Below are 19037 nucleotides of genomic sequence, written 5' to 3'. Positions count from 1 at the left end.
TATTCAGGCTAATTACACGTCATGTGATAACTTAATTTGAATAATAGGAATCCAATATTGTCATTGTTAGAAATTATCTTGTGTTACATTTTTAATAAGAAAATATGGTTTAACGCATATTTTAATTTAAAAAATATACTAGCAATAACAGGAGGTTTAGATATTGGAGAGTTTTGGAGAAAATTTCACCAAAAAACTAAGGATTTGGGATTATTTGCTCTCTATAACCTCTATATCCTTCATTATTAGGGGGTCAGTAATGCTTTAGAAACTATGAATGAAGAACTAAAGCTCTTAGCATATTGTAGCGTTTTTCCCGTTCGTAGGTGTGAATTAAAACAACCGAAAATGGTCAACTAATTTATTTACACACTTTAGTACGAAAACACGATCACTCCCGACTACTAGAGATATTTATTTACAACTATTTCAATTTCGCGCCAATATTCAGAACTTTACTTCACTGAACTGACAATCATCGGCAATGCGGCTCCATATAGTCGGCAGAACGCTGTTCCGGAAGATTCTCGCTAATCTTCGAGACATCGTGCGGTGTGCCACTTCTGTCATTCCGGAATGACGGAGAATCAACTGGTTTCTCGGTGTTTACAATATCGTTACAATATTATATTTTTGGAATTTTACTCCTTCAGAATACAGCATTAATAATGCATATTCGGGATCCAAGAAACTATGGAAATATAAAATCTTTTTTTTAAATGTTCTTTAATTTTCATGTCAATCTCAAATTAATAAATGTCACTCTTCTTTCCATTAAAACCTACTAAGATATAACTTTGCAGCCCAAGTAACCCTGTTATTGATTACCAATTTAAAATAACATTTAATCTAACTAAAGCTGTAACTAAAAAATTATGTCAATTTCAACATAAATCCAGACCACTGTAAGTGATACCAATTATTATTAATAATGATTCTCAAAGCATAAAAGTGGTCTCTTCAAAAATCCCTTTGATAAATCCTTAAAAGCGAAGCTACTTCTTGCATTAACAAGATATTATCAATCTGTTAATGAACAAGTGATTTATGATTCTCAAAATTGCTAAACTAAAAAAGTCAGGGTTAATAACTAAATATTTAGATCAACATAAAAGGTTGCTGAGTACATTATCCTATTGGGTATCAGAAACTTCATATTTTACTACATTTCTTTACTTACATTGTATTCAGATTTGAGGGTTTTATAGTAAAATGGATTTCAGGTTTTATTTGGTGGATGTCAAAGTACAATATACTGATTTGTTACATGTAGAATAGGAGATGTCTTATGGACCAAAAGAACTTTAATTGATATGCTTTTTACATAGGCCCGAATAAATTATAAATGTCATTTACTGTCCTCTTCATGATCTTAATAAGGTTTGTAAGCCAGCAATTTGCAGAATATAGTTTATATGTGTATTTCAATAGTTTGCCTACGCAAATATTTTTTTATATAAATATTGACAGATATAGTTATTAATAATTGAAATATAAAAAAACGTACTATTCTTATTGTAATTAGGGATGTGAGCAAATTTTGCTGACACGGTCACATCACGGTCATATTGAAAATGACGGTCACGTCATTTATTTTTTATCAATTAAAATCTTACTGTCGCAAAAATAAATGACGGTCATGAAAAATAAACGACCGTCATTAAAAAAAATGACAGTCACAAAAAATAAATTACTGTCAGAAAAATATCAGCTGATTTTCAATTTTGTTTACTGCTTAAGACAAGCTGCAACCTGCTTATTACATTGGCTTGGCTGGCTTGCTTGTTTCTTCTCGCGATCGGCGCGTCAATTCAGTTGTTCGGCGGCATTAGTACCTTTACAATAAGAGCTATTTTATATTTTCAAAGTTTTTTTCCTGTGCCTATTTATTTTTTGTTGTATTTTGTTTTTTAAACATCAAGAAAATGGGTAGAACTAAAAGTATTGTATATAAATACTTTAATACTCTAAATAAGCCAGGACAGAAATTGAAATGTTACAAGTGTAAATTTTGTAAAAAACAGGTTGCACACCATGCAACTAGAATGGGCTTACATCTTGTTAGATGTGAAATGTGCCCTGACAATGTAAATGTTAAAAAAAAAAAGTTATGTTAAAAAGTGAACTAAGGCTGAATGAGTCAGAAAAATCAAACAAGAGGAAACTGGATGTGTTGGTGGCTGAATCAGCAGAACAGCAAGCAGAGTTAGAAGAGGTAAGGAATAGTTCGTCGGCATCGGGGCCTTCGGCATCTAAAGTCCAGAGAATGTGTAGTCGTAGTCAATGTAGCTCAATTAGTACCCTAAGCACTCTTTTTCAAGCAGTTTTATTGACAACATTAAACCCGACTATCAAGATGAAATTTGGTTGATGCTAGCAAAGGCAATTTATGCTACAGGTCTGCCCTTAAATATAACAGAAAATATATATTGGATAGACCTTTTTAAAAAAAATCAGACCGTCCTTGACGTTGCCTTCACGTTTTGTTGTATCAAATTCGCTTTTAAATGCTGTATTTAATCAAGTCGAAATCGAAGTGACAGATAATTTAACAAATGCTAAAGTCCTGGGCATTCAATGCGATGCATGGACAAACATAAGGAATGAGAGCATAATTAATGTTGTTATAACCACACCCCAACCTGCTTTTTACAAATCATTGTCTACTGAAGAAAGTAGACATACAGGTGAGTACATGGCAGATCAAATAGAAATGGTATACAATGAGGTGGGAATTAACAAAATAATCGGCTTTTGCTCAGACAATGCCGCTAATATGAAGAAATCTTGGGATTTGCTACAAAGTAGATATCCAGACAAACCAATTTTATTTTACGGTTGTGCGGCACATACACTTAATTTATTGGTTACTGATATAATGAAATTAAAGACCACAGAAACTCTTCTTAATGCCTCGAAGTCCATAATAAAGGCAAAAAAAAATAAATCGGTTTTAACTTCTGCATTTAAAAGAATTTCAAAGGAAATGCAAAAAGGAGAATCCTGCACCCTTAAACTTCCAGTAGCAACAAGAGGGGCTTTCATAGTTACAAGTTTTGACAGCCTACAAAAAAACAAAAGCACTCTTTAAGCAATGGCAATCACAGAAGAGTATTAGACATTGCTTGAAAAAAAGGAATAAACATGATATTCTTGATGATATATTCTGGACGAAAATCGAACATTTTTTAACATTATTACAACCAATAAAGAAATGGATTTTGCGTTTGGAGTCAGACAAGTGCAACATTAGTGAAGTAGCTGTTGCATTTTATGAAATTGCTATTGTTTTTGAAAACCAATTGTCTACCTCGCCCTTATTGAAGCTGGAGGAAAAAAAAATAACAGAAAGTCTACTTGAAAGGCAACAGATGTGCCTTAGAGAAATACACTTTGCTGCAAACATTTTGGATCCTCAATATAACGGTAATTTTTTTTCATACTTAAAGAAAACTCAATACCTAAAAAAATGAATAAACTTAACGTAACTTAACTTTAATATGTAGTTAAGTATACTTTTATACTTATAATTAAATTATAAGTTAATCATTTTTTTTTTGTTTTTTAGGAAAGCAACTATTACAAAAGGAAATTGTAGGTGGGTTAACTTACATCCATTCTGTTGCCATGTACTTAGATTATGTTGATGATAGCAAAGTACTTGAAAATTTAGCCGCCTATAGAAGCAGCGAAGGTTTTTTGGGAATTAAAATTTGTGCAGAATTGTGAAAAAAATGTTAACATTTTACCTTTGATATACTGGAAAGGTATTTGTACTGAAATGCCACTTCGACATGTGGCAGAAGCTGTACTTGGCATGCCAGCTACTGAGAGAACTTTCAGTTCTTATGGATTTATACATTCTAAAACTAGGAATCGTCCAACAACAAAAAGAGCTGGTATGCTAACTTATATACATCACAATCTAAAACTATTTCCTCATAAAAGCGTTAAACCGAGCAAAGATATAAGTTTCGGATTAGGATTAGTTGACAAGGAGAGACATGTCAGACATGTGTATTCTAGGATAGAACAAAATCGTTTAGGTATTAACATTATTATTTTTATTTTAAGAAATATAAAAAAAACAGTATTATTCTAGAAACTATTCCCGATGGCGATGAGGAACCGTCTGGACCGTCAAAATCACCATTACCCTCTACCTCCACCTCTAAAACCTTACTTGATAGCGGAAATGAACATGTAAGCTGTACCAGTGACCAAGAAGGTAGTACCAATGACGAAAGCATTAGTCTTATTGAAGAGTTGGAAGGTATCCTTTCCAAATCTCAAAATGAACTTGATATTAGCTTCAGTGATATCTATAATTATGAGACTGAAGAAGAAGAAGAAAATTACGAATTTTAGTTAAATCCAGTTTTATTACTTTTATTACCTACCTTTATAAGCATTTAGTTTGAATTTAGATATTTATGTTATTTTTTAATAATACAACTTTGTTTTATTTATAAATATTTTTTATTATGAGAATTTAATGTTTTGTTTTACGTTGTATTATATTTTTTGTTTGAAATGTGTGTTTTTATTGCTATAATAAGTACCTAGTCTGATACTGAAAATCAGAAAATATAAATGACCATAATTTTATCACAAAAACAAATGACCGTCATTTTACATCCCTAAATGTATTTTTTTGCTATGTATGCTTCTATTGAATAATCAACTAAACTACATTGAAAAATTTAAAAAGATATATTCATACCAATTACTGAAAATAGTGCATAAATAGTAAGGTAAAAAAACTATTATTGCTATTAAGAAATAGCACATATTTGCATTTAATAAAAAAGTAGTAGCTTATCAACCTATTTTGTGGAGTTGGCTTGGGCTAAATTGATCTCTATGAGTATTTAAATAATGAGGTATACCCAACAAAATATTATTATATATTAATAATTACATATTTTGTATTAGTAATATAATAATTTTTAATAAATGATAACAATTTTTTTTTAATTAAATAAAACAACTTATTTAAATCAACTAATCTATTTATTTATTCATTTGCACTGTTCAGATTATATTGCATTGTCCTAAATCTAAATTATTTCACCAAACTATAAACTAATTACATTTCTCTTAAAATTGTTTTTAGTTGGGGTAAAGTAACATTAAATAAATCTATTTTATTGTGTATTTTATTATAGAGGTTATGCATTGTTGTATGAATTGAATCTATATCTCTCAAGTGACTCCATATTGTAAATATTACATAACTCAATTGAAGAGGCAGGTATTATAATATTTGTTTTTTCTAAAAAAATATGTAACTAATGTCAAATAATTCTTAAGAGTTCATGGACTTTCTAGTACAATAAACCCACTTAAAATAATTTAAAATTATATTTTAAAAGTAATTTCATTAAAAAATATTTCTAATCTAGTGACAATAGTGTATACAATTTCTCTTTTAGGGATGTTTAACCACTTTTTTAAATTCTAATTATTATTATTATTTTTATATTAATTTTTTTATTTTCTTAATGATAAATTGATATTAGCTTATAAAATATTGGAAATACATTGAAATAGCATATTCTCTTTTCTAAAATTTTCCAACCGATATTTTCTAGAGGCTTCTAATAGGAAAACTTGCTTATTATGATATTATGCTCTAGTCAAATTAAGCAAGAATATGATTCTATTGTACATATATAGATGGTATCAAAAAAACCAGCTTGTTTTTGAATTATAAAAAACATAGGTGTATCCTGCTGCCATTCCCCTTTTTAGTTTATATCATGGTCAACTGCAGGGTCATTTAAATGTTCACTCTGCACTAATTTAGAACAAATAGTAGGATTTTAGTTGCTTTTGACTTCCTGCACCATAACATTAACTCTTCAGACTCAACTGTAGAAATATGCTTTGTATATTGCAATAATATTGTAAAATGATCAGATTTGGATTGTCCAGTCAAGGATCAACTCTCTCATAAGTGAGATTTTTTGGCTACAACTTCTACATGAAATTTATCATAGAGGTTGTAGAAGACCATGTATAGTATACAGTTACAAAGATATAATTGATACATTTATTTAATTGATCATATCATAAGTGATAAACTTTGTTTAAGTGAAAGTTTCCATTTCTTCAAGTTCATTACAAGCTTTTTAAATTTAATCCCACTGTAAGCATCTTGACTCAGAAATAAAATAAACAGAATAAAATATCAAAATCTGGTAAAACCCAAAGTATAAAAAATAAAAGGCATTAAAACTAATAGGTATATCATAAACTATAAAACTAATTGAAAAACATATATAAATAAAACTTTAGCCTCATTCACAACAAGAAATGAACCAAAAAAACTATATAATATCCTGGACATCCCAGTAGAACTCTTAAAAGTTATAATAAGGTTTGCTTAAAAATGACTTCTTCAGCAATCCTCTAAAAGTCCTTAATGAATAAGTTGATTTTAAACCAATGGGCAAATGATTAAAAACTTTTCGACCCTCATATAACAATGACCTTTACACCAAAGTACTGTTAGGCATTGGTAAGGGTAAATTAAATTAATTAATTAATAATTCCATAATATTAATTCCAATACCATAGTCCTATTGGGTTAGTATGTTTACTATCATACTTCCAATATGGAACTGGTATACATACTAAAGCAAAACTAAAACTAAATAACTCTATATCTAGGCTAAAATATGGAATTTTTTTTGTGGTGGCTCATCTGATGTGCACAGAATTGTGGTCATGCAGAAAAGGTGCCTGAGGAGTATATTTTAGGCCTATTGTGGGCCTATTTTTTTAGAACATTAAATACTGACAGTAATAGTAATGTATATACTGGATACTGTGTTATTTGTATATGATAATAGAGATTACTTTTCTGATGAACTCTTATTAGAGAGAATGTCTTTTGCATAAATACCTACTTAAGAAAGTATTTTATAGCAGCAGTCAATTTTCCAATGATCATGAATATTCTATAATCTTTAAATAAATTTAACAAGCACTCAAGCACAAAAATATAATAATTCATGTTATTTTGTGTATATCAGTTTTTTTCTTTATATTTTTTGCTTTATTTTATATCAAAATGGGGCAAGAAAATAAAACTAAAATTCAGTGATTTCAAAATTCCTTATATCATAAAAACCTTCAAATTTAAATTATTTATTATTATTATATTTATGATTAATATTGTCTCTCTTAACAACACCATTTTTTTCATCATATTCCACATTCCTTTTATCAGTTGATTTGTATGAATCCAAATACTTTAGGTTGACCATAAATAGAGAAACTCAAAATAAGAATTAACCAAAAATTAGTGAAAAAATATTTGCATTGGGCAACCAATGACTACAAAAATCTTCTTTTTACTGATGAAAATAAATTTAATTTATGTTTTAATGGAATATCATGGGTACATCACCCAGAAGGCAAAATATTTGTTCCAAAGTATACAAAGCCTACTGTAAAGCATGGTGGTGGATCCTGCATGATATGGGGTTGCTTTTCTGGATATGCTATAGGACCATTACCATGTTATGGAGGGTATTATGGATCGATTTGTGTATTTAGATATCCTAAAAAATGTAATGCTACCATTTGCTGAGGATAATTTACCATTGACCTGGATATATTGGCAGGATAATGACCATAAACATAAATCAGAGGTAATGCAAGGACGGTTTTTACCAGAAATGATTAGGGTTATGCACTTTCCTGCACAAAGTTTGGATCTTAGCCTTATTGGTAATTAATAAACCTTTTTCATAAGGCTGGGGAGGAACTAGACCAGCATCAGATAACATCAGACAACATCAGATGAGCAATGTGATCAAATAGACGTTTTGCATGAACCCTGGAATTTTATTGGAGAAGAAGCCATTATAAAACTTTTGGAATCCATGCCAAACTAATGTCCCAAGGTTATTGACAATAAGGGATACTCTACCCACTATTAATTTTATTAGTTTAGAAATAAAATATGTATTGTTCTATCTAAATATTTTAACATATGTTAAAATATTTAGTAAAAAAATTTGGTTTCTGCACTTTTGTCCCTAGCCTATTAGGATAAAAAGGAAATCAGGAAAGAAAAAATTCAGGAAATTGCTTGTTTTTAATTTTTTTTTTTTTTGTACAGTTTTGTTCACAACAACAAATGTTAAGAACAATAGGGCATATTTTGAATTTATATTTTAAAATATTTTTGATTTTCATATGTATAGAACCACATTACTCTTGGCAAATTCAAATAAAAGCTAATTTTTTAAAGTTGCTCTACTTTTGTCTGATAGTGTATCTCTAATAGTTAGTAACAAAAATTTGATTTGATTGCTTCAAGTCTACAGACTAAGACTGTCTAGGTGTACCTATTTTTATACCAAATTTCAATTCATTTATAATATAATATAATATTTCCATATAGTGTGTAATAATATAAACCAGTTAATCTGCAAAAACTCTGCCTTGGGCTAATCCAGTCAACAAAGATCAGTAGTGTGGCTGCTAATTTTCCTTTTGAATAAAGGAGATAAAATACATGTTAAATCAGGATTAATTTTATTATATAATAAATAAATGCAGTAGCTGAAACTCCTTTTAAATAAGGTTTTTTTATTAGTTTAAGTATTGTATGCAAATTTTAATAGGTGTCATTTACTCATTCCACAAACAAGGATGAAGATTCAAAATACCTGATACAACAAAAAAAAATGGAGAAGAAAGTCAAAAAGAAATGGTAACAGCAAAATTTCTTGGAGGTTAAACTTGTAGGGAATACTCTAACTGTCCCTGAAAAGAATAATTAAAAAGCAATTTAAAGTCAGTTCAAAAATTACAAGTGTATTATGCCTTGTTTAAGTCCAACAAAAGATTAAAACTGCTTAGCTCACATGAAACAATGATTTTTAAAAACCAGTTCTAAATTTTCTCTATAATTTCAACATATTAGACTATAAGCTCGCAAACAGGGAAACAGTTAATAAACAAGTTAGTGGTTTGGTTATATACCTGGTGATTTACACAAGACTTTTTTTTACTAAGACCAAAATATAAGACATGAAGGGTCTTGTCGACTTTAAGTATCTCCGATTTTGCAATATTTTAAAATTTAAGCATAAAGAGTACTTTGAAAAGAATAGATTAAGAGAAAAAAATTTGCGGATTATTCACATAGGACGCTAAAAAATAATATTAAATTATGTCAAAAAAGAGGTCTACTCTACTCTATTTGATGATCGAAATTCGTTGCTATTGATAATTACATTGTCAAACTTTTGACATATGATCTCGCAGTTGCCAAATTGTGTATATATGTAATAAGAAACAAGCACATCTAAAAAGCATATCTTATATAAGAGAAAACATGAAAGACATCTAAATCTATCTGCCAAAATGATAGCAGTGTTTTTACACTATAATGAGCACATGGGGGGCGTAAGCCCCCCATGTGCTCAACATCTTAACTTAAAACAATTTATCCCAATCCAACCCAACCCAACCCACCCCAACCCAACCCAACCCAACCCAACCCAACCCAACCCATCTCATCTCATCTCATCCCATCCCATCCCATCCCATCCCATCCCATCCCATCCCAACACACAGGCACACCGGGGGCTGACGCCCCCCCGTGTGCTAACGCACCCCAAAATCAACCCAATGCAATTCAACCGAGCTCAAAACACTAAAAACATTCATATAGAAGAAATAAAAAATTCTTAAACAAACAAATTCTTAAGTCACCTCGCGGCGTTATGTCAAACGTCAATAAAAAAGAATAATGAAGGAAGGTGGAAGGGAATTTTGTTTTTGTTATTTATATGAAAAATAATTAATACTCTTTAGACTTAATTTTAAACAGAATATGCCTATTATTAAAAATATTTCATATTATTTTTAATTAGGATCGAAATCTAAAAAGTACCAAAACAATAAATAATACATTATGGCTGTCTTTGGTATGTTTTTTTACACGAAAATAAAGGGACTTATTACAAGAAAAGGTAAAATCATTTTTTTTATGTGATATAAACAATTTCGTCTTTTTGGTCATATTTTATGTATAATTTCATTTAAATTAAATACTTTTTTCAAAACTACAAAATTCTTAGTGGCAAAAAAATAAAAAAAGTAATACTGGCACAGTTGAAATCTGAACCCAGGCCGACCGGCTCATAGTTCACTCTCATTACCACTAAACCATGAAGCTCTTGCGGCGAATGTTTGAAAACGAGTTTATATCGTACGTAGTTACACATTGTCATAATTTTTTTTTGTTTCTATTATTTTATTTAAGAAAATGTTATTCATCCTCCAATTTTTTGTGCTTAAAATAGTCCAAAGAAGATTAGCTTACTATTTCATATTCAAAAATGTTAAAATTCGGAGATACCTAAAGTTGACTAGAACCGACATGAATTATATTCAATAAACTTATTAAAATAAAGTATAATCCTCTCCCAATTAATAAAATTACATTCAATAACAATATTCAACTCTTAACACCCTAAATTAAAATTAACTTTGGATTTTATGATGTTTAGACACATCATTTTTTATGTTTTAGGTAGTTTTAAGTTTGAAATATTCATGTAGGTTGATATTTGCAAAGCAGCTTGTAAATGAGCTGTCTTTTGGTGAACCTCTTTAAAATTTTAATGTTAAATAATAATGAATAGGTTCTACACATTTTCATAAATTTTGTAACAAATTTTACTGCTTGCCAGTATAGAAGTGTTAATAAGTACATATGATGAGCTATGAATAAAGTAATTCTTCATAAAAATTATTTGGCACCTTTATAGTCACAACTTTTATAGTCACCTTTTAATACATTAATGATACTTTTAATTACACAAGCACCTGTAATTGTGTACACACAGGTGTATTTGTATTTAATATGTAAAAATACAAATAATGTTTCCTTTTAGATTATAAATCTTGTAAATTTAATAATAATAATAATAGTAATTGTCAATTATAAAAGAAGTAAAGATAAGGCAATAATTATTCTTTAAGCAAGAACAGAGGAAAAAAATTGAAACTGGTTTGGTACCTATTTAATGTGCACCGTTAGCCGGGTTTAAAAACGAAAGAAAATCCCACACAAACGTTAAATGAAGAACTTACCAAAGCAAACTTGTCCCTTCTGATAGTAACGGCGAATTTCAAGAGGAAAAATGCAAAAACAGGAAAAACACCTGTTGGAATTCGAAAATTCCCCGACTCACGAGACTGACGAAACAAAGCACCGCGGACGGTATTCGGCTGACAACTGACAACAAAAACAATTCGAGCTGGAATCTGGGAAGAGTGGGAAGTGACTGTCAAGTCATGGGAACCGCTAAATTCAACCATTTACCCAACGTTGCCATTTTAAGGTTTTCGACTGGAAAATGTGTCATAAGTTCGAGAACGTAGCAGTTGTGCACCAGGCTCCGAGAATATTAGTACGCGTGCAAGGTCGATAAATTGAATGTTAAGCCGCGTCCAGATGAATAAATATTTACGTTGTGCGTTGTATTTGGCGCAAATTTGCGCGCGTTGGTCAATATTTTTTTTGTTGTGGACTGTACGCCGCACAAAGAAACACACAAATATTTTCGTAAAATACAACGCACGCTATCCATCGGTCTGTCGGTTTTTTTTCTACTTCAAAGAAATTTGGGCCAATTCCTTTTTTAATGTGGACTTAGTTTTTCGATTTTTATTTGTTGCGGGTATTTGTACCATCATGTACTCGTTAGTTCTGAAGAAGTGTGCAGTTTTATATAATCGCGAATTACTTATTAAATCAGAAGAAAAAAATATAAAGAAAAGAAGTTACTGGACAACTCAGCTTTTTCAATATAGAAAGAAAGAAAGAAAATGTGCTATATTACGTAAGAATAATCTTGTGTACAAGCATCCTACAAGCTAAAAAAACAAAACAAAAATACAATTTCAAAAATTGACAAAACAATGAACAAAATAAAACACAAGAAGACAGAACTTTTTGAACATACTTGAATTAAAAGTAACTAAATAAAACAATCAATTACTACTAAACCTATCATTAAAAAAGTCATCCAGGTCATAATATGCCTTAGCCAATAAAAGCGTCTTTAATTCTCTTTTAAATTTCTTAACATCCGATATATGTCTAACACATAGAGGAAGACGTGGGAATAGGTAGGGGGACATCATTTACACGACGAGTCAAATGGCCAGTGTCAGAGGGTAGTTTGGAAATTTTGTTAATAAGAACAGCTGTTTCTAAGATAAAGAGTGAAAAAAGAGTTAGGATTTTTTCAGAAATGAAGAGGGGTTTGCAAGAATCTCTTAACTTAGCAGAACACAGGTATCTAACTGCTTTTTTTTTAATAACAAAGACAATGTTAAGTAGCCCCTTATTGGTTAAACCCCAAAAAGGCAAGCCATACCGAATATGAGATTCAATAAGTGAAAAGTACACTGAACGTGCAACCACCCCTCCCAGCTCTTGTTTTGCCATTCTTACTGCAAAACATCCAGAAGATAATTTCCCAGCTAAATATAAAATATGATCTTCAAACCGAAGGCGACCATCAATGGTAATTCCTAGGAACTTGCAGCACTCTTTATTCTGCAAGAGGGAATTTTCGTCAAACATCAGACCCTGAACATCGCACTTAAACCCCATAATAGAGGTCTTTCTTACATTAAACACGAGCCTGTTGGAAGCACACCACCCTGATAAAATCTGAAGGTCTTCAAGGATACAAGTCTTAATATAATCATAATTTTTATGGCTCCATAGTATGGTGGTATCATCAGCAAACTGAACCACCTTGCCCTGCAGTTTCAATGAACTCAAGTCATCCACATACAGTAAAAATTACAGAATAGAAGCCAGAGTGGCGGAGAAAACCTATAAAACACGTTAGTCATTAGATACCTCTCTTGGGGTTATTTTTTGGGGTCTTTTTTCGCCTCGTCTGTCCTCTCTCCTTGCGCTCGTCCGTTGTCGCACTGCCGCTGCCTGTCTTAAAATCTTAGGTTAATTAATTCTATATCTTACTTTGCATTCCTATATAAAAACGTTATTTTTATTTTTGTAAAATTGTTTCTGTAAATTGTAAAGGGCTTTTTCATCCCTTCTTTGCTTGTGCTAACAAGGGAAAACGGTTTTATAATCGAGAGAATAGTCCTATTTGTCAATGTAATTTTTTTTTTCTTTGTAATTTTTATTGACCTATAAAACTGTACATTTTGACAAATAAACCATTTTTGATTTGATTTGATTTTGATACCTTACACACAGGCGGGCCGGGCCACACATCAAAGAAACATGAAACGTGAAACAAGAAATATGAAATACGCAACGCGAAACAGTTTCGGTGATACACAAACTAACGAATCAAAAATAAAATTAGTTTCAGTTTTCAGTTAGCAATGGACACTGATGATAGTTTGGGCGACGCAATAGTTGCTGTTGTTACCACATTATTATTATCAAAACATCATAAATAACGAAAGAAAAAATCGAAAATCGAAACATCGAAAGAAACGACGTTATTGGGTGCATCCGTATAACAAAATAAACCTTTAACATGGTTCATATGTAGTATCAAGAGAATTAAGTGATCATCCGGAAAAATTTCAATCATTTTATAGAATACAGACATTTACTAGATTAGTTTCTGTGGTCGGCCCTCATTTATTTAGAAAGGATACGAACTTCAGACTGGCTTTAGGAGTTGAAGAAAAGTTGTTAATTACTTTGAGGTAAGTAAAAGATAAAATTGATATTAAACATATATTCTAATATAAGCAGGTTACAAAACTCAAAATATTATTTTATTGAAAAACAGTTACATTAACAAGGTCCGCATATCATCCATTATCAGTTGAATATTGTATGTTGCTGTCATAAGAAGATAATGATACTGCAACAGAATATGGGGATTGAAGAGGAATCTACAGTACTACGCACACAGTCTTCATTTAAGATGTCATCATAAAGAACAAAAAATCGTTTTTTGAACTGTCTCTTTTGAGCATCATTTAATTCTTTTAAATCAGGGAGTAAGCTTTTCAGAAAAAGTAAATCGGCGTCTTCTTTGACGGATAATTCTTTCTTTTCTGTATTTACATTATATTTATTACTCAAGGCATTAAGACATTTTATAGCTGAATTTTCCCAGTTTTGAGTACTTTCAATTTTGCGTTTCTTGGAACACACCTTTGCGGATTTTTTTTTGGCAAATCTGTCGGCACTGAAGAAACTATTCTTTAAAATAAATGTGAAGTGCCTATTTCATTCACTTCTTCTTTAATATCATTGTTTTCAATATTTGAACTATCTACACTTTCTTCTTTATTGCCATAGGTTTGACTGTCCTCCATTTGCGAATGATTATCACATACCTCGTCTTCATCAGACTCCGCATTTCCAGTTTGATGTCGGCTTTTCGTATATGGTATCAAATACTTCATTGCAGCTTTTAAATAGAATGGTTTCTTCTTTTTTCCAGAGCTTTCTTGTTTTCTCTTACATGTCTTAGGAGACTAATTCGTAACATCCTCCACCTCTTTTTACATTCCTCAACTGAAATCAATAAAATCATGTATTCATGATATTTATATTGAAAATATATTAATGCTATTTATGTTTGTTGCAGGTTTCTCGCTACGGGTTGTTCATTTTGAGCACTATCCTTTTACTTTATGAGAGGAGAAACTACCATAGGATATGTAGTGAACGAAACAGATAAAGCAATTTGGAAATACCTCCAAAAAGAATATATGCCTTTACCTTCAGAAAATATGTGGCTGGAAATTGCTAAGAGATATGAAGAACTATGGAATATCCCCAACTGTCTAGGTAGTATATATGGTAAACATATGCGAATCCAAGCCCCACCAAAATGTGACTTTGCTTTCTATAATTATAAATCATACAATTCGATCGTCTTAATGGCAATTGCTGATGCCGATTCTCTTTTTACTGCAATATCAGTAGGTTATTTTGGAAGAAACAGCGATGGTGCAGTATTTAAAAATTTCCAGATTGGTAGGCTACTTAATGAAAATACATTGAATATTCCACCGCCAAGATCACTTCCTGGAGATAATAGTGGTCCTTTTCCAATGTTTTTCGTTGCAGGTGAAGCATTTGCGTTAAGACAAGAAATAATGAAGCCATATCCACAAAGAACACTATCATTGTATATCCACATTCGATCATTGATAGTCGTACGAGACGGTTGTGTCTTCGCTCGTCGGCTCTGATGGTTGATAAGTTTTGTTTTGACTTTGATTTGTTTTGATTTGTCTTTCTGTTTTTGACCTTACCAGACGCAATGCGAAGTTTTGATGTACGTGTGCTTTCGGTATAAATAATTTTGATTTGCTTCCTGTATAAACATTAGTTTTGATTTCCGATTAAATTAGTACCTGTTAACCTAAACTTGACCTTAAAATCACAATTTACTGAACTTTAACTCTACAACATCAAGTTTTCGCAGTGCGTGTGATTTGATAATAAACAGTTCCGGTCTCCTGCTTTACAAATAGTTTTCGTTCACGGAACAATATTTTTTATTTAAATATTTGGACACTTGAAATCAATCATTTGAAATCAATCTTAAGAAATTATGGCTGAATTTAAGTGTGATTCCTGTCAAAAGATCATCTTGGAGAAAGAAAAATATAAGCTTCGCTGTAGCGGGGAATGTCGCCGAAATTTTTGCATGTTCTGTACTGGTTTGGATAAGGCCACAACAATGGTACTGTATAATCAAAAGTACCATAACATTAGATTCTTCTGCAATGTTTGTGGCCCTCCTACTTTAAAATACCTTCACGACAAGGTTTCACAGTTACAAAAAGCGCAGATTCCTTTAGACATTGTTGATGCTTTGGGTTCATGTCTCAAAAAGAATACGGATCTCTACCCTGTCATTACAGAACTATATGACATCTTGAGTCAAAATGATCCCAAATGGAAGATTTTGTTCGAGAAAATGGATGACATTCACAACTTGCTTGCCAATAGTAGATCTGAAAATGGTCAAGAGTCATGTTTCACTCAATCAGGGATATGAAACAAGAGCTCTTTAACCTGTCTTCACTTCTTTTGGGAAATCACGACGAATCCGTCAAGATCCAGATTCATGATTCCCCCAAACAAGAACTTGCCAAAGAAATGGAAGATTTACGAAAGAGTATTAATCAAATGGCCCTTAAAATGAAAAAGTTGACAGTTAAAGAAAAAGAAATCCCTAAATACATTCCACCAATAGCAAAAAGATCCATTTCCATTTCTATACAGACCGATCAGGAATCAGAAGTTTCGCCTCCTATAAAAAGAATAACGGTTTCACCTCAGAAAACCATAACTAGGGAAGAATGGCATTACTTAATCGTCTCCAATATTTCTCCTGACTATACAGTAAACTGGCTCGCTCACTACGTTAAAGATAAGCTCCAGACTAATGCTTTTATTCGATGTTTTCCCTTAACGCAAAATGAAGACAGTGTGAACTATAGCTTTAAAGTAGGTGTCCAAAACAAGAATCTTTTTATTACCATTACCATCGTTAAATTCTCCACCGGCAGCTAATAAAACCTTAACTCCCAAACCTGTCTCAAATCAGTTCAATATGCTTCAAATTGGTTCAGATAAAGATGCGATAGCTGCATCTAAGTCATTTGGGCAAGAAAATGTCAGCTTCAAACTTGTGGAGAAGGCCAACGATGATGATGGACTGCATAATTTGGACACGATGACTCCTCCAGTAGTGCGACTATCCCAAAAATCTGATGCGGAAAATGGACGGTACCTGTTGGCTAGACTGAGAGGCCCCACGATCTTAAAAACTCTTAGGCTCTACTTGGCATACCTCTATGGCCAGCCTTCTAACGTCTGTCTCGAAGGCCACACCAAGACCAGTGTCAAGCTAATGCTAGCTTTAGAGTTACCTGCTAACATAGACTCCCTACGACGCTTGTATATCCGTTTCCACGACGTCTATGGAATTGGTGAAGCCGAAGACCTCTCCGCTTTCGGATCCTTCTTTTCTTCAGAAAAAATTTTAAGGCTTCAAAAAATACGAGAAAGTCAATCTAATTATTTTTTCCAGTGGTTCCTCATCTAGGAACAAAAATTTTTAAATAACATGACGCGACCAGAGGATCAAGCACCCTCTGATAAATCGGATGATAGCAAGCTTAGCGTATTTCTTCTTAACATTCAGTCCTTAAGACACAAAACTAATTTCAAGAATTATTTCTTTTATTAAAAGAGCTAAATTTTCCAGAAATAGTTGCTATAACCGAACACTGGCTAAACATTGATAAACCTGTTTTTGTTCAAAATTACACTACAATAGCAAGATTTAATAGAACTAATTTATCTGATGGGGGCACTATGACTATGTCTATAAACAACGATTTTTCACCGGTAACTAAGTTTGATAACTTTTTATCAGAAAAAGAATTTGAATTTTCCATAGTTTACCATAATACATACGACCTCTATATTATTTGTGTATATAGAACACCTGACGCTGACTTATAGACTTTCCTTCAAAAACTACTAAGCTTGCTAGAATCCTTGCCCTTAAAAGGTAAATTAATTTTGTGTGGTGACCTTAATATTAATTTTTTCAGTGTGTGTGTGCTGCTCAATAATCACTTCACTCTATTTTCGTCTCAATGGGTATAGTAATGCTTATTAACTTTCCTACCAGAATAACTAGAAATAGTTCTAGTACCATCGACTATGTCGTGTCATCTTTTGCTCCTGAATTCGTAGATTGTACGGTTTTTAATTCCGGATTTTCTGATCATGAAGCTGCATTAACTAAATTTTCCATAAATTCTAAAGGCAAAAACACGTTACGTAAATTACACCGTGTCTTTGGCAAAAATAATTTCTTACAATTCAAGAACTTATGCCAAACGGCTGATTGGGATTTTTTTCTGACGATATAGATAGTGAATTTTAAAGTTTTATTAAGTCTTTATCAAGTATTGCAGATAAGTCGTTTCCTCTTAGACCTATCAAAATTAAACATCATAAGCCATGGACCACTAAAAGCTTACGTGTTTCTGCAAAAAAACATGCGCTTATTATCACACCTAAAAAAACTTACAGACAGCGTATTTTTTCATAACTATGTCAAGCTTTATAGAAAAATTTACCATAAGACTATAAAAGCTGCAAAAGATATTTATTATAATAAAAGGATGATCGAATCAAGTAATGTTGCCAAAGAAACATGGTCTATAGTAAATGAATTAAGAAATAAGACTTCTTCATCTAGCACTATCGCTACTTCACCTGAGGACCTTAATCACTACTTTGTTAATGTAGCTAAAAATCTAATGGCTACCATAACACCTTCTCACGATCCTCGTTCATATCTCCCAAATGAAAATTTACACAGCTTCTTTTTTACCCCCATTATATCAGCAGAGCTTCAAACTACAATAAATGAAATAAAAAACAAATCATCATCAGGTACAGATGGAGTCACTCTCAAAATGATTTCCAATCTGCCAAATTGCACCTTAATCCATCTAACAAACTTAATTAACAAGTCATTTCAAAATGGAGTCTTTCCTACCTGCCTTAAGACTGCAATAATTATTCCTTTGCATAAGGGAGGAGATAAACAACAAGCTTCAAACTATCGCCCAATCGCACTCCTTCCCACTTTATCAAAGATCATTGAACGATTGGTTAAAAAAAGGCTCTTATCGTTTCTGTTTAAATATAAAATTCTTACTCCTCACCAATTTGGATTCTTGAGTAACAAGTGCACAAATGATGCTATGTTTTCTCTCTTTAATAGCGTTTACATCAGTATAAATAAATATCATTCAACAGCAACAATTTTTTGTGATTTCTTCAAGGCTTTTGATTGTGTAAACTATAACATCTTAATTGACAAATTGAATCACTATGGGTTCAGAGGAACGCCCCTTGAGTGGTTTAAATCGTATCTCAGTTACAGAAATCAGCTTATAAAGGTTGATACGACGAAGTCTTCTTGCAAACGAATAGAATGTGTGGT

At 31.7% G+C, this 19037-nt stretch overlaps 1 protein-coding gene across 2 annotated transcripts in view; it reads right to left on the bottom strand.

Annotated features, from left to right (window-relative positions):
• Nucleotides 1-11283, bottom strand: part of LOC126741597 (myosin heavy chain 95F) — a 205661-nt gene extending 194378 nt beyond the window's left edge. For both annotated transcript variants that reach the window (XM_050448084.1, XM_050448085.1), the window contains exon 1: nt 11125-11283. The gene's annotated coding sequence lies outside the window, so the exon portion shown is untranslated. The remainder of the gene's footprint in view (nt 1-11124) is intronic.
• Between the last annotated feature and the right edge of the window lie 7754 nt (nt 11284-19037).

Source organism: Anthonomus grandis, chromosome 10, assembly GCF_022605725.1.
Source record: "Anthonomus grandis grandis chromosome 10, icAntGran1.3, whole genome shotgun sequence".
In the NCBI taxonomy this organism is placed as follows: domain Eukaryota; kingdom Metazoa; phylum Arthropoda; class Insecta; order Coleoptera; family Curculionidae; genus Anthonomus; species Anthonomus grandis.
This window is presented reverse-complemented; position numbering and strand designations above follow the sequence as displayed.